This window comes from Myotis myotis, unplaced genomic scaffold (assembly GCF_014108235.1).
Source record: "Myotis myotis isolate mMyoMyo1 unplaced genomic scaffold, mMyoMyo1.p scaffold_m19_p_9, whole genome shotgun sequence".
Taxonomy (NCBI): domain Eukaryota; kingdom Metazoa; phylum Chordata; class Mammalia; order Chiroptera; family Vespertilionidae; genus Myotis; species Myotis myotis.
Genome location: NW_023416401.1, coordinates 69,505,048 through 69,515,963, shown reverse-complemented (window position 1 = coordinate 69,515,963; position 10,916 = coordinate 69,505,048). Strand labels below are relative to the sequence as shown.

Genomic DNA, 10,916 nt, shown 5'->3' with positions numbered 1-10,916 from the left:
CTTTTCAGTCTGTTTTCTGAATGAAAAGGAAAGTAATATTAAAAATATCTGTCCCACTGGCTAGATGATCAGTTCCTTGAGGTCAGGACTATGGGCACATCTTTTTTTTTTTTTTAACCTGTAATATCATTGAGGATTGTCTGGCAAATAAGAAGAGGTCAACTGGACAGTATATCAAGGCAGCAATGGCAGCAGCTGCTCTTCCAGTTTCACTCTGCCACCCAAGGATGACAAAAAGAAGAAAAATGCAGAGTTTAATGGCGGGGTGGGGAGTAAACAGAACCTATGTAACACTTTCAACAATAAAGATTTTTAAAAAGAAGAAGAAAAAAAATGCTGGACAGTCAGTCAAGAAAGACAAAGACCCAGTGAACAAATCTGGGGGCAAAGCCAAAAAGAAGACATGGTCCAAAGTCAAAGCTCAGGACCAGCTCAATAAACTAGTTTTGTTTGACAAAGCAACTTACGACAAACTCTCTAGGGAAGATCCCAGCTATAAGCTTATAACCCCAGCTATTGTCTCTGAGAAACTAAAGATTCCAGGCCAACCCTTCATGAGCTCCTTAGTAAAGGACTTTTAAAACTAGTTTCAAAGCACCGAGTTCAAGCAATTTACACCAGAAACACCAAAGGTGGGGATGCCCCAGCTGCTGGTGAAGATGCACAAACAACAGGTCCCACCAGCTGCATATTTTGAAAAATAAAACTTTATTAAATCAATTTAAAGAAAGAGATCAACTTTGGCTCAGTGGCTAGAGCGTCGGCCTACAGACTCAAAGAAAGAGATCAACTAATACTCTTCAAAATTAAATGACAACACTTGAAACAAAAACTGCAGGGCTAAAATAGGATGTTTATTATAAGTATTTCCTCAATGTGAATTTTTATTTTTTTCATATGTCATACATAAGATTATAGTAAAAAAAAAAAAATGACTATAAGCAGATGTAACTCCTCCATTTCCATGATCAGCATACTGCATTGCAGTAACCAAGTTTATATTCCACTGTCAAGTGTGGTTCTCCCATTAGTTCGCTTTGTGAATTCCTTCAAATCCAATAGTCTCATCATTACCCCTCAAAATACCCCGTGAAAGGTTTGAACTTGGAAGAAATGGAAGACTCAGAACCTGTTGCATTGCCTTGAATTCCATTTGTAATTTTAGTAGAGCAAACAGAACCTAGATGCTTTTCAGTGTGGAAAAAGTCATTTTGTCTTGGTTGAGCTGGAAATTTTTTTCTGATAATTCAAGAGGCTGACTGGGCAAAAGTTCATATTTCACACAAGGAAAATCTTTTCGAATAAGATTATGTATGACTTTCAAAAGGTATATTTGTTGAAAGTTCAGTAACTGCAACACTGTCCTTTAGCTGAGATCCTTTGATATTTGTCTTCAGCTCACTCTGCAAACAGCCTCTCCACTCCCTTACCAGCAGCGAGCCCTGCAGCTCACTTGCATTTTCCCTCATTGTGAATTTTTAATAGGAAATTGTCAAGTTACTTTATATCTCTTAAGCCGTGATTTATTAAGATACTTGCATTCCGCTGCTTTTAGTCTACCTAGTCTTCTAAATTATCTCTCCAACAAAAGGCTTGATCCGCATATAGGAATAGTTTTCATGGATTGCACTCTGTTGTATGACTATTATTATATTCTCAGTAAAGGAGCAAATAGATCTACTTATAATCCAAAGATACAGGCTAACACTGGATTAGATACTTCTAAACTTAAATTTTGTAGATGAGTGGTAAAAATTTCCAAGGATTATGGGATACCAAAGTTACTAAGTGGAAACACTTAACTACATGAAAAATTATGAAGATATCAGATTTTCAAACTTGCCTTTTCCTTCAGATTAAGAGATAGATTTATTTAGACAGCTGAAAAGGGCTTTGTAAGAGATGTTAGGCCTCCTTGGCTATTTCCCAAAGATTACCAGAAAGGAATAACCTAACTAATTTGATGTTTTGACAGGGTCTGCACTGATTATGGGAGAGATTTTTGTATATGATATGCTTAAATAATAACCTGCATGATTAATATGACTGCAAACAATATTGACTTATTTTAAGTTATACAAAGAGCAGTTCAACAATGTAAGAATACAGAATATGATGGGTTTTATAGAGGTACCTACAATTTCTCTTATATCATGTGAATGCCTAACTAGGTTTGATTATATAAACTGAATGAGTTCAAGGATACCTATAATAATAAAAGATACTAACAATATATGATTTTAAAATCCCATGGAAAATACTTCACTAATGGTTGATTTAAAATGTCTAACATATGAAGATCCTCTAATGTAGTGTAAATGGAAGAATTAAGGAATTGGGGGTATTTATAAGACTAAATAAGTATTTTGGTTTAAAAGGCTATTTCAACTTGCATTAGTTGTCCAATTTTTTCCATGCTGTTAAAATCCTAACCTCCTTTGATTAATACGATGCTAATCTTGTTGGACTCCTATGGTTCAATAAACGTTAATGTTACATGTCCTGTGAGTCCCACGAAAGTATTGAGCAGCTCTCACTGATTTCATTCTCTTCTGCATTCTTTTCCTTTTCCTTTTTTGAAGCTATTGGGGTTCCTATTCTGTCTTCCGAGGAACCTCATAATATACTTCAGACCTCAATCTTACTTTAAGTCACAAAACAGTGCCTGAGGCTTAACTTAGTTGCTGTTTTTTCTTGTAATTTATTTCTGTCAAAATGAGCTCCTCTGAAATTATTTTCAATATCTTTCATCTCATATTTTACTACCTGAGTTTGAATAATGACTTTCTTGAACTGTTAAGGAAGTAGTTTTAAAAATTACTTATAACTACATAAGGAATATAGTCAATAATATTATAATAATTATATATAGTGTCACATGGGTACTGGAAATATCAGGAGGAACACTTAGTAAAGTATATAATTGTATACCCACCATGCTCTACATCTGAAACTAATACAAAGTAATATTGAATGTAAACTAGCTTAAAAGCTGCTTTAAAATCTACAAAAGCAGCCCTAGCTGGTTTGGCTCAGTGAGTGTCAGCCTGTGCACTGAAGGGTCCTAAGTTGAATTCCAGTCAAGGGCACATGCCTGGGTTGCTGGCTTGATCCCAAGCTTACAGAGTAGGGGCAGTGCAGGAGGTAGCCGACCAATGGTTCTTTCTCATCATTGATGTTTCAATCTCTCTCTCTCCCTTTCTCTCTGAAATCAATAAAAATATATGTTTGAAATATAAATAAAAACTACAAAACAATGTCTGTTTAAAAAAATTATGTACATTATTTTCTAGTAAGGATTTTACACAACTTCAGAAAACACAAATTTATTTTAAAATGTCAACATGATGGAGGTGAAATTCTCACCGACATGAAGTATGGACACTTTTGGTCAGTTCAGGCAGATTCTCCCTCTGTTGTTAACTAGCTAGATTTGCTTTCTTCTTTTTTTCATTTTATTTTATTTTTTTGATTATTAAATCTTTATTGTTCAGATTATTACAGTTATTCCTCTTTTTGCCCCCATAGCTCCCCTCCACCCGGTTCCCACCCCACCCTCTGCCCTTACCACCCCCCTCACCCATAGGTGTACAATTTTTGTCCAGTCTCTTCCTGCAACCCCCACACCCCTTTGCCCGCCAAGAATAGTCAGTCCATTCCCTTTCTATGCCCCTGATTCTATTATATTCACCAGTTTATTCTGTTCATCAGATTATTTATTCACTTGATTTTTAGATTCACTTGTTGATAGATGTGTATTTGTTGTTCATAATTTGTATCTTTACCTTTTTCTTCCTCTTCTTAAAGGATACCTTTCAGCATTTCATATAATACTGGTTTGGTGGTGATGAACTCCTTTAGCTTTTTCTTATCTGTGAAGCTCTTTATCTGACCTTTAATTCTGAATGATAGCTTTGCTGGGTAAAGTAATCTTGGTTGTAGGTTCTTGCTATTCATCACTTTGAATATTTCTTGCCACTCCTTTCTGACCTGCATAGTTTCTGTTGAGAAATCAGCTGACAGTCATATGGGTACTCCCTTGTAGGTAACTGACTGTTTTTCTCTTACTCTTTTAAGATTCTCTCTTTGGCTATTGCTCTTGGCATTTTAATTATGATGTGTCTTGGTGTGGTCCTCTTTGGATTCCTTTTGTTTGGGGTTCTCTGCACTTCCTGAACTTGTAAGTCTATTTCTTTCACCAGGTAGGGGAAGTTTTCTGTCATTATTTCTTCAAATAGGTTTTCAATATCTTGCTCTCTCTCTCTTCTTCTGGCACCCCCTAATTTGGATGTTGGTAAGCTTGAAGTTGTCCCAGAAGCTCCTTACACTATCTTCATATTTTTGGATTCTTTTTTCTTTTTGTTTTTACGGTTGGGTGATTTTTGCTTCTTCATATTTCAAATCTTTGACTTGATTCTTATGATCCTCTAGTCTGCTGTTGGAACTCTGTATAATATTCTTTATTTCAGTAAGTGCATGCTTAATTTCTAGTTGGTCCTTTTTCATATCCTTGAGGGTCTCACTAGATTTCTTGAGGGTCTCACTAAGTTTATCGGCAGTTTCTAGAAAATTCTTGAAAAACCTTATAAGTGTGGTTTTGAACTCTATATCCTGTAGTTCGCTTTCCTTCATTTCTGTCATTTCTGTCATTGTTTCTTTGTGTCTGCATTTTTTATGCTTCCCTGTGTTGATAGAGTGGCTTTCTGTTCTATGTGTCCTATAAGGCCCAGTGGCTCAGCCTCCCCAATTACCTGGGGTGGACACTCTTGGTGCACCCCTTTGTGGGCTTTGTGCACAGTCTTGTTGTAGTTAAGCCTTGATTGTTGTAGGTATCACTGGGAGGAATTGACCTCCAGACCAATTGGCTGTGAGAATCAGCTGTGTCTACCTACAGTGGGAGAACTTCTGTGCTGGACACCCTTAGGGGCAAGATTTGCTTCAGTGGGGCTTTGGTGCTAACTGAGTCTGCCCCCTGAGTGTGTCCCTTATGGATCTGTGGAGTTGTAATCTGGATGGTCCCACTCTGACAACGGGGTACACTGGCTCTTGGATCTCTAAGGAGGTGCTAATTTAGCCTCTTCCTGAGGCTACCCAGCAGGAGCTATGAAGAAATCTGCAGATTCCTCTTCTTTGTTTGGGGTTTGGGGGTGCCTATATGAGGCCCAGCTGTGAAGCAATGCAGGCAGCTGTGGGGCCTTGGCCTTCTTTTGGAAGTTCTGGGTCTTTCTGACCCAGCTGCAGTTTGTTAGGTAATTTTCAGATTGCAAAGGGCCAGGCCTTTCATATGCAAAAGCCTCTGCACACAGCTTGGGTGGTACAGGGTCTCGGAATCAACAGGACGCAGATTTGCTTTCAACATGTGGTTGGGAAGAACTCAACTGGTATGTTGCTTTATAATATTTCTTTTATCTAATATGTCATGAGCATTATAAATAGTACAATCATTACACATTCTATTCCTACATCATTTTTAATGCCTGAAGGAATTTTAGTTGTAGAAATTATGCCATAATTTAATCAATGAACTTTTATTAGTAATACCCTTAGGCTGTTTTCAATACTTGTGTTTATATAAACAAAAAATTCAGTGAATGTCTTATACTATATCCTTTCCCACAGCCCTTTATATTTCCTCAGGATGAATAAATACAATTAAGGCTTATGAGCCCCCGTGTATTTAAAATGGAAAGGCTATTAATATAGTCTGTCTTCCAGAACTGTTGTATCAATATACTCCAACCACAGTATGGAAAGTGCTAATTTTTCTGCACTTTGGCCAACACTAGTTATTGTCTTTGCCAATGTAATGGCTGAAGATAGACTTATAATCTGCATTGGGTTTTGTATGTTGAACTTTTATTCAATTTCCTTATTGAACTCTCTTTCTTGTTCTAGTAACTTAGGTAAGTCTTTTGGCCTTTGAAGCTAAAGAGGTATATTGTCAGCAAATAACAGTTTTGTCCCTTCTTTTACTTTTTTTGGCCTCATTGCACTGGCTTGGGCTGCCAGTAGAGTTGACTAGAAGAGGGATAGTTAGAAATGTCTCATTTTCTTTTGTGATGTTCTAAGTTTACAAATTTTTATCCCTACCTACTTGCTAAGAAACTGTATCTTTTGGGATATAGAACAAAGGAATGCATATACTTCAACAGTGTCTTCATATGCTTGAGTTTACATAGAAAATGTCATTTGTAAAATAATTTCATTTATAGGCTTTATCATCATTATTATAAATTTTCAAACATTAAGTTTTACTACTTAAATGGATTTCCCAATAAACTATTGTTATAACATTGGCAATTCCAAACAAGGAACATCTTTTTGGTTTCCCTGTTTGGGATCTACATCCTAAAATATATCAAGTGAGCTTAAAAAATAGCAGGAGTAATGAAGCCAAATTGGAATGCATGTCTGAAAGGTTGCACAGTTAATGATGACCCTGTTGCATGTGTTGCAAATAGCTTTTGCTTCCTGTTAATAACAGCTTGCCATTTAAATGGACTAATGTAAAATATACTGAGTACTATTCTTAAAATAAATGATGCTTTTATTTTCAGTGAAGAGGAAAACACTGCCTTTGTCTTTTTCTTTCTTTTCTTTTCTCTTCTTTTCTTTTTACACTTCCAAATGCTACAAAAGTAAATCTGCCTAAAGGTACATCCAACAGCCATTGTGCAACTCTGAATTTAGGATGCAGTCAACAGGCTAATCAGTGAAAATCATATCTATTACTGCTAATCTAAAAAAAATTTGTTTTTTTCAGACCTGCCCACTAAATTGCATAATTTTAATGGAAGTTTAATGTCAAAATGAATAAAACTATGATCAGTTTGGCATGCCTGCTCTGTAAATAAGAGGACATTATTTTTAAAAAATACATTTTTATTGATTTCAGAGAGGAAGCGAAAGGGAGGAAGAGATAGAAACATCAACGATGAGAGAGAATCATTGATCGCTGCCTCCTGCACACCCCACACCAGGGATCAAACCCACAACCTGGGCATGTACCCTGACCGGGTATTGAACTGTTATCTCCTGGTTCAGAAGTCAACGCTCAACCACTGAGCCATGCCGGCCAAGCAATAAGAGGAAATTATTTACATACTTCCAGAAGAATGCACTTTCTAAAGAGAAAAACATTTAGATTAAATGGTCATTGCCAATATTTTCAGTCAGATTATGATGATTGAGACTTTTCTCCAACCTTAACTAGACACAAAGCAAGCAACTTTCATTTTGTTCACTGATGCCATTCTCTTAGAAACCCTATGTAACACTGCACAACCCCACATCACTTATTGCCTTTTACATATATAAGTGCTTGAAAATTTTAGCTATATATTTCAATTAAATCAATGTGTAGAGTTTTATTCCTAACTGCAAAGAAAAAATTACATAAGAAATATTAATCATGCTTTTTGGGGAATAATGGAATAATGGATGGTTCTATCTTTCAACTTTTCTGTATATTTAAAATCATTAATAGTGAGCATATATTACTTTTATAGTGAAAACATAACTAGTATTTTTAGAAGTTGATTTAAGGCAATAGGAAACGTGTTTACTAGAATAAAGCTTCCCAAGGGTAAAACTTTTTCACGTGTTACAGAACTAGAAACAAATCTTGTGCTCAAATCTGGTACTCCTCTGCCCTCCATTTTCCCCAATCTCCTTGGGGTTAAACTTGACCAGAGGGACAGAATACTCCCCTTGGAATATTGACCAAGTCTTAACAAAGTGGTTGTACCACTCTTTGCCTTGATGGGCAGGAAGTGCTCTCTCTTATCTGACACGTCTTTATCTGCATTTGGTCTGGCTGGCTACAGTAATTATCAGACCATGATGCTTGTTCATTTCTCTCTGTACCATCACCTGTGACCCTCCACCCTTTATACACTCCTCACTTCCATATTATGGACACCAGGCTTATTGCATGAATGCTAAAGCAAAGGCTCATTGCATTCATTGCCTTCATTCAGAAATTATTTATTACCCACTGTGTGGTAGACATGGGAACACATGATAAAGTAACTAACTAGCGACAGCCCTCAAAGAGCCACCAATGTGGGGGCGGGGAGGCGGGGAGGAGCAGCCACTTAAATACCTGATACAGTCCCCTGTGATAAGTACTCACTCATACCTTGGTACAGGTGTGAGGTGTGCATGTGTGCAAGCTGCCAGAATAAAGGAAATGAGGTTGTAACTGATTCTGTCTGGGAAACAGGGATGGTCATGGGGGATCAGCCAGGAAATGCCATGGGCTGAGCCTTGGAGGTGAATAGATAATTGCCGTGCCAACTTTACACAAAACGCACAGAGGGAGGGATTTCTCATGGTACATTAGCACACTGTGCATGTATTTCTCACTACCCAAGGGTTCTAAACTAACACAATAGATGCACAAATTTCAAGTAGGGATGGGAAAAGAAGGAAAATCAAGTATATGAAAAAATGACAGAGGAACCTTGGCCAGTGTGGCTCATTGATTGAGCATTATCCCCTGCATCAACAGGTCACCAGTTCAATTCCCAGTTAGGGCACATGCCCAGGTTGTGTGTTCAGTCCTCAGTGGGAATGTGCACAGGAGGCAACGGGTCAATGGTGTTTCTCTGTCTCCCTTTCTCTCTCTCTAAAACCAATTAAAACATTTTTCATAAAAAGATAGAGGAAAAGAAGATAAATAGGGAAGAGACTCAGAAGGAGAAAGAAGCATTTATTATTATGCCTTTCCCTGGTCATAAAATCCAAAGACATATCCAGAATTGCAACTCTGTTTATATCTCTCTAAACTGGCCTTAAAGTAGTAGGTAGAAGAATCCAGGGGTCAGCCTTATCACCAACCTGGTACAGTCTAACACAGTACTTCTCGAACTTGGGCTGGCATAGGAGAAAACTGGAGAACTCTTTGTAGGCTCCCTGCTCCCCCTCCCAAAAATTCTGATGCAGGAGATCTGGTGTGGGGGCAGAGACTTTGCATTTCTCCTGTTGGCCAACAAAACACCCTTTGATAAATACTTATTAAAAAACAAACAAACACCTAGAAAAATATGGAAGTTGGGTCTGGACACCAACATCTAATATTGAGGATATTTTCTAAAAGCTTAAGCTCATAGAACAGGGCTATCTTTAAGAGCATGGATTTGATGTTAGACAAATAGGTTACAATCCCAGTTCTACCAATTCCTAGTTAGTGACATTGGACAAATTACTTAACCTCTCTGTGCCTCAGTTTCCTTGCCTGTAACATGGGAATAATAATTGTTACCTCGTGAAGTGCTGTGAGGATTATAAGCACTCAATACATATTTGCTGGTAGAACCCCTTATTAATGTGATAGCAATATCATCCATTTCATTGTGGACTTCTGGTGGGACATAGAATTTAATAAAAATAATTAGATTCTCACTTCTACAAAGAAACTTCATTTGAATAGCAACAAGTATGAATTCAAATATAAATATAGGACCAAAGTCAACTTGTTAAATTTTAGTGTGACAGCCTTCAATGTAATTTCTTCAGCAAATAATGGCAGGGAAAAAAGATAAGAGGGGCCAAAAATTTTACTGATTAAATGAGACTTAAAGATACAGTAATCAAGTGCAATGTATGGATCCTAAGAGGATCCTAAACCCAAACTAACTGGAAAAAACCACAAGACAATGAGGAAAATTATAGAGCTGAATCACTATTTGATAATATTAAAGTATTTTAAATTTTATTTTAGTAATGATAATGGTATAATGGTCTTTAAGTCTTTATCTAAAAGAGGTGTGTGTTTGTATCTACTGAAGTCTTTACAGATAAAATATAATGTTGAGGGTTTGCTTTAAGATCTTATAGTGAGAGGAAAGATAAATGGGGTATAAACGAAACAAGATCAGCCATATATTGACAAATGTTGAAACTGTGTGATGAATACATACATGAGGGTTCATTATGCTATATCCTCTACTTCTGTATATGTTTGAAAAGTGTAAAATATTTTGCTATCACAAGAGAGCAGTAACAATTCATGTACGTCTAAATGATTCAATATTAGAAAATCTTTTTTTTTCTTTTAAATTATTGAATGCCATGTTAATTCTCTCACATATCTGGAATATTTGACATGAGACTATTTATAGAGCATGCATTAAAATTTCTGCCTCTAAGTGCCTTTATAATTCATAAAGTTCAAAAGAATATTTCTGATCATGTTGGCCCAGTGTAGATGGAAATAAACATTGAAAACTGGAGTCATGATTGAGAGACCTTCAAAAGGTCTTAAAACAATTAGGCTCCCAAGCAAACAGAATTTAATTTAATTTTGCACCTATATATTGGAGAATCAAAATATGAAAGGGGATTTTAGAAAAGGTTCGCTCTGAGAACATCTGAACTCTGAAATGTCATCAGCAATAATTGTTTATCTCATTAAAGTATTTGTCCTAGCCTTCCTTTAGATAGCTGCTTCCACTGAGCACTTACAATAAATAACCCACATTTGACAAGCTCTATTAGAATGCCTGTAATTATGTTCTGAGCGGGAGTCCTCAAAGAAAGATTGGATAACATTTTCGTTGTGTCTTGTTTTATGCCTTATTGAACTATAACATTCAGAAACAAAAAAGTGCACATAAGTACACAATTGATGAATGTTTACAAGCTGAACATACATATGTAACCAGCACTCAGATCAAGAAACAGACATTCCTCCTTTGTGGCCCCTTCCAGTCACCACCTCTCCCAAGAGAAACCACTATCCGGACTTCTAGATCAGTTCTGCCTGTTTTCTGTGCTTTATGTAAATGGCACCATATTGTCTGTAAGTACTCTCCAGTGTCTAGCCTGCTTCACTCATTATTTTTTATCTATTTTAATTGATTTTATTGGGGTTACATTGGTTAATAAAATTATATAGGTTTACTACATCACCA

General features: G+C 36.6%; 1 pseudogene; it reads right to left on the bottom strand.

Moving 5' to 3' along the window:
- Nucleotides 1-968: 968 nt before the first annotated feature.
- Nucleotides 969-1,469, bottom strand: LOC118662471 (annotated as a pseudogene).
- Nucleotides 1,470-10,916: the final 9,447 nt, after the last annotated feature.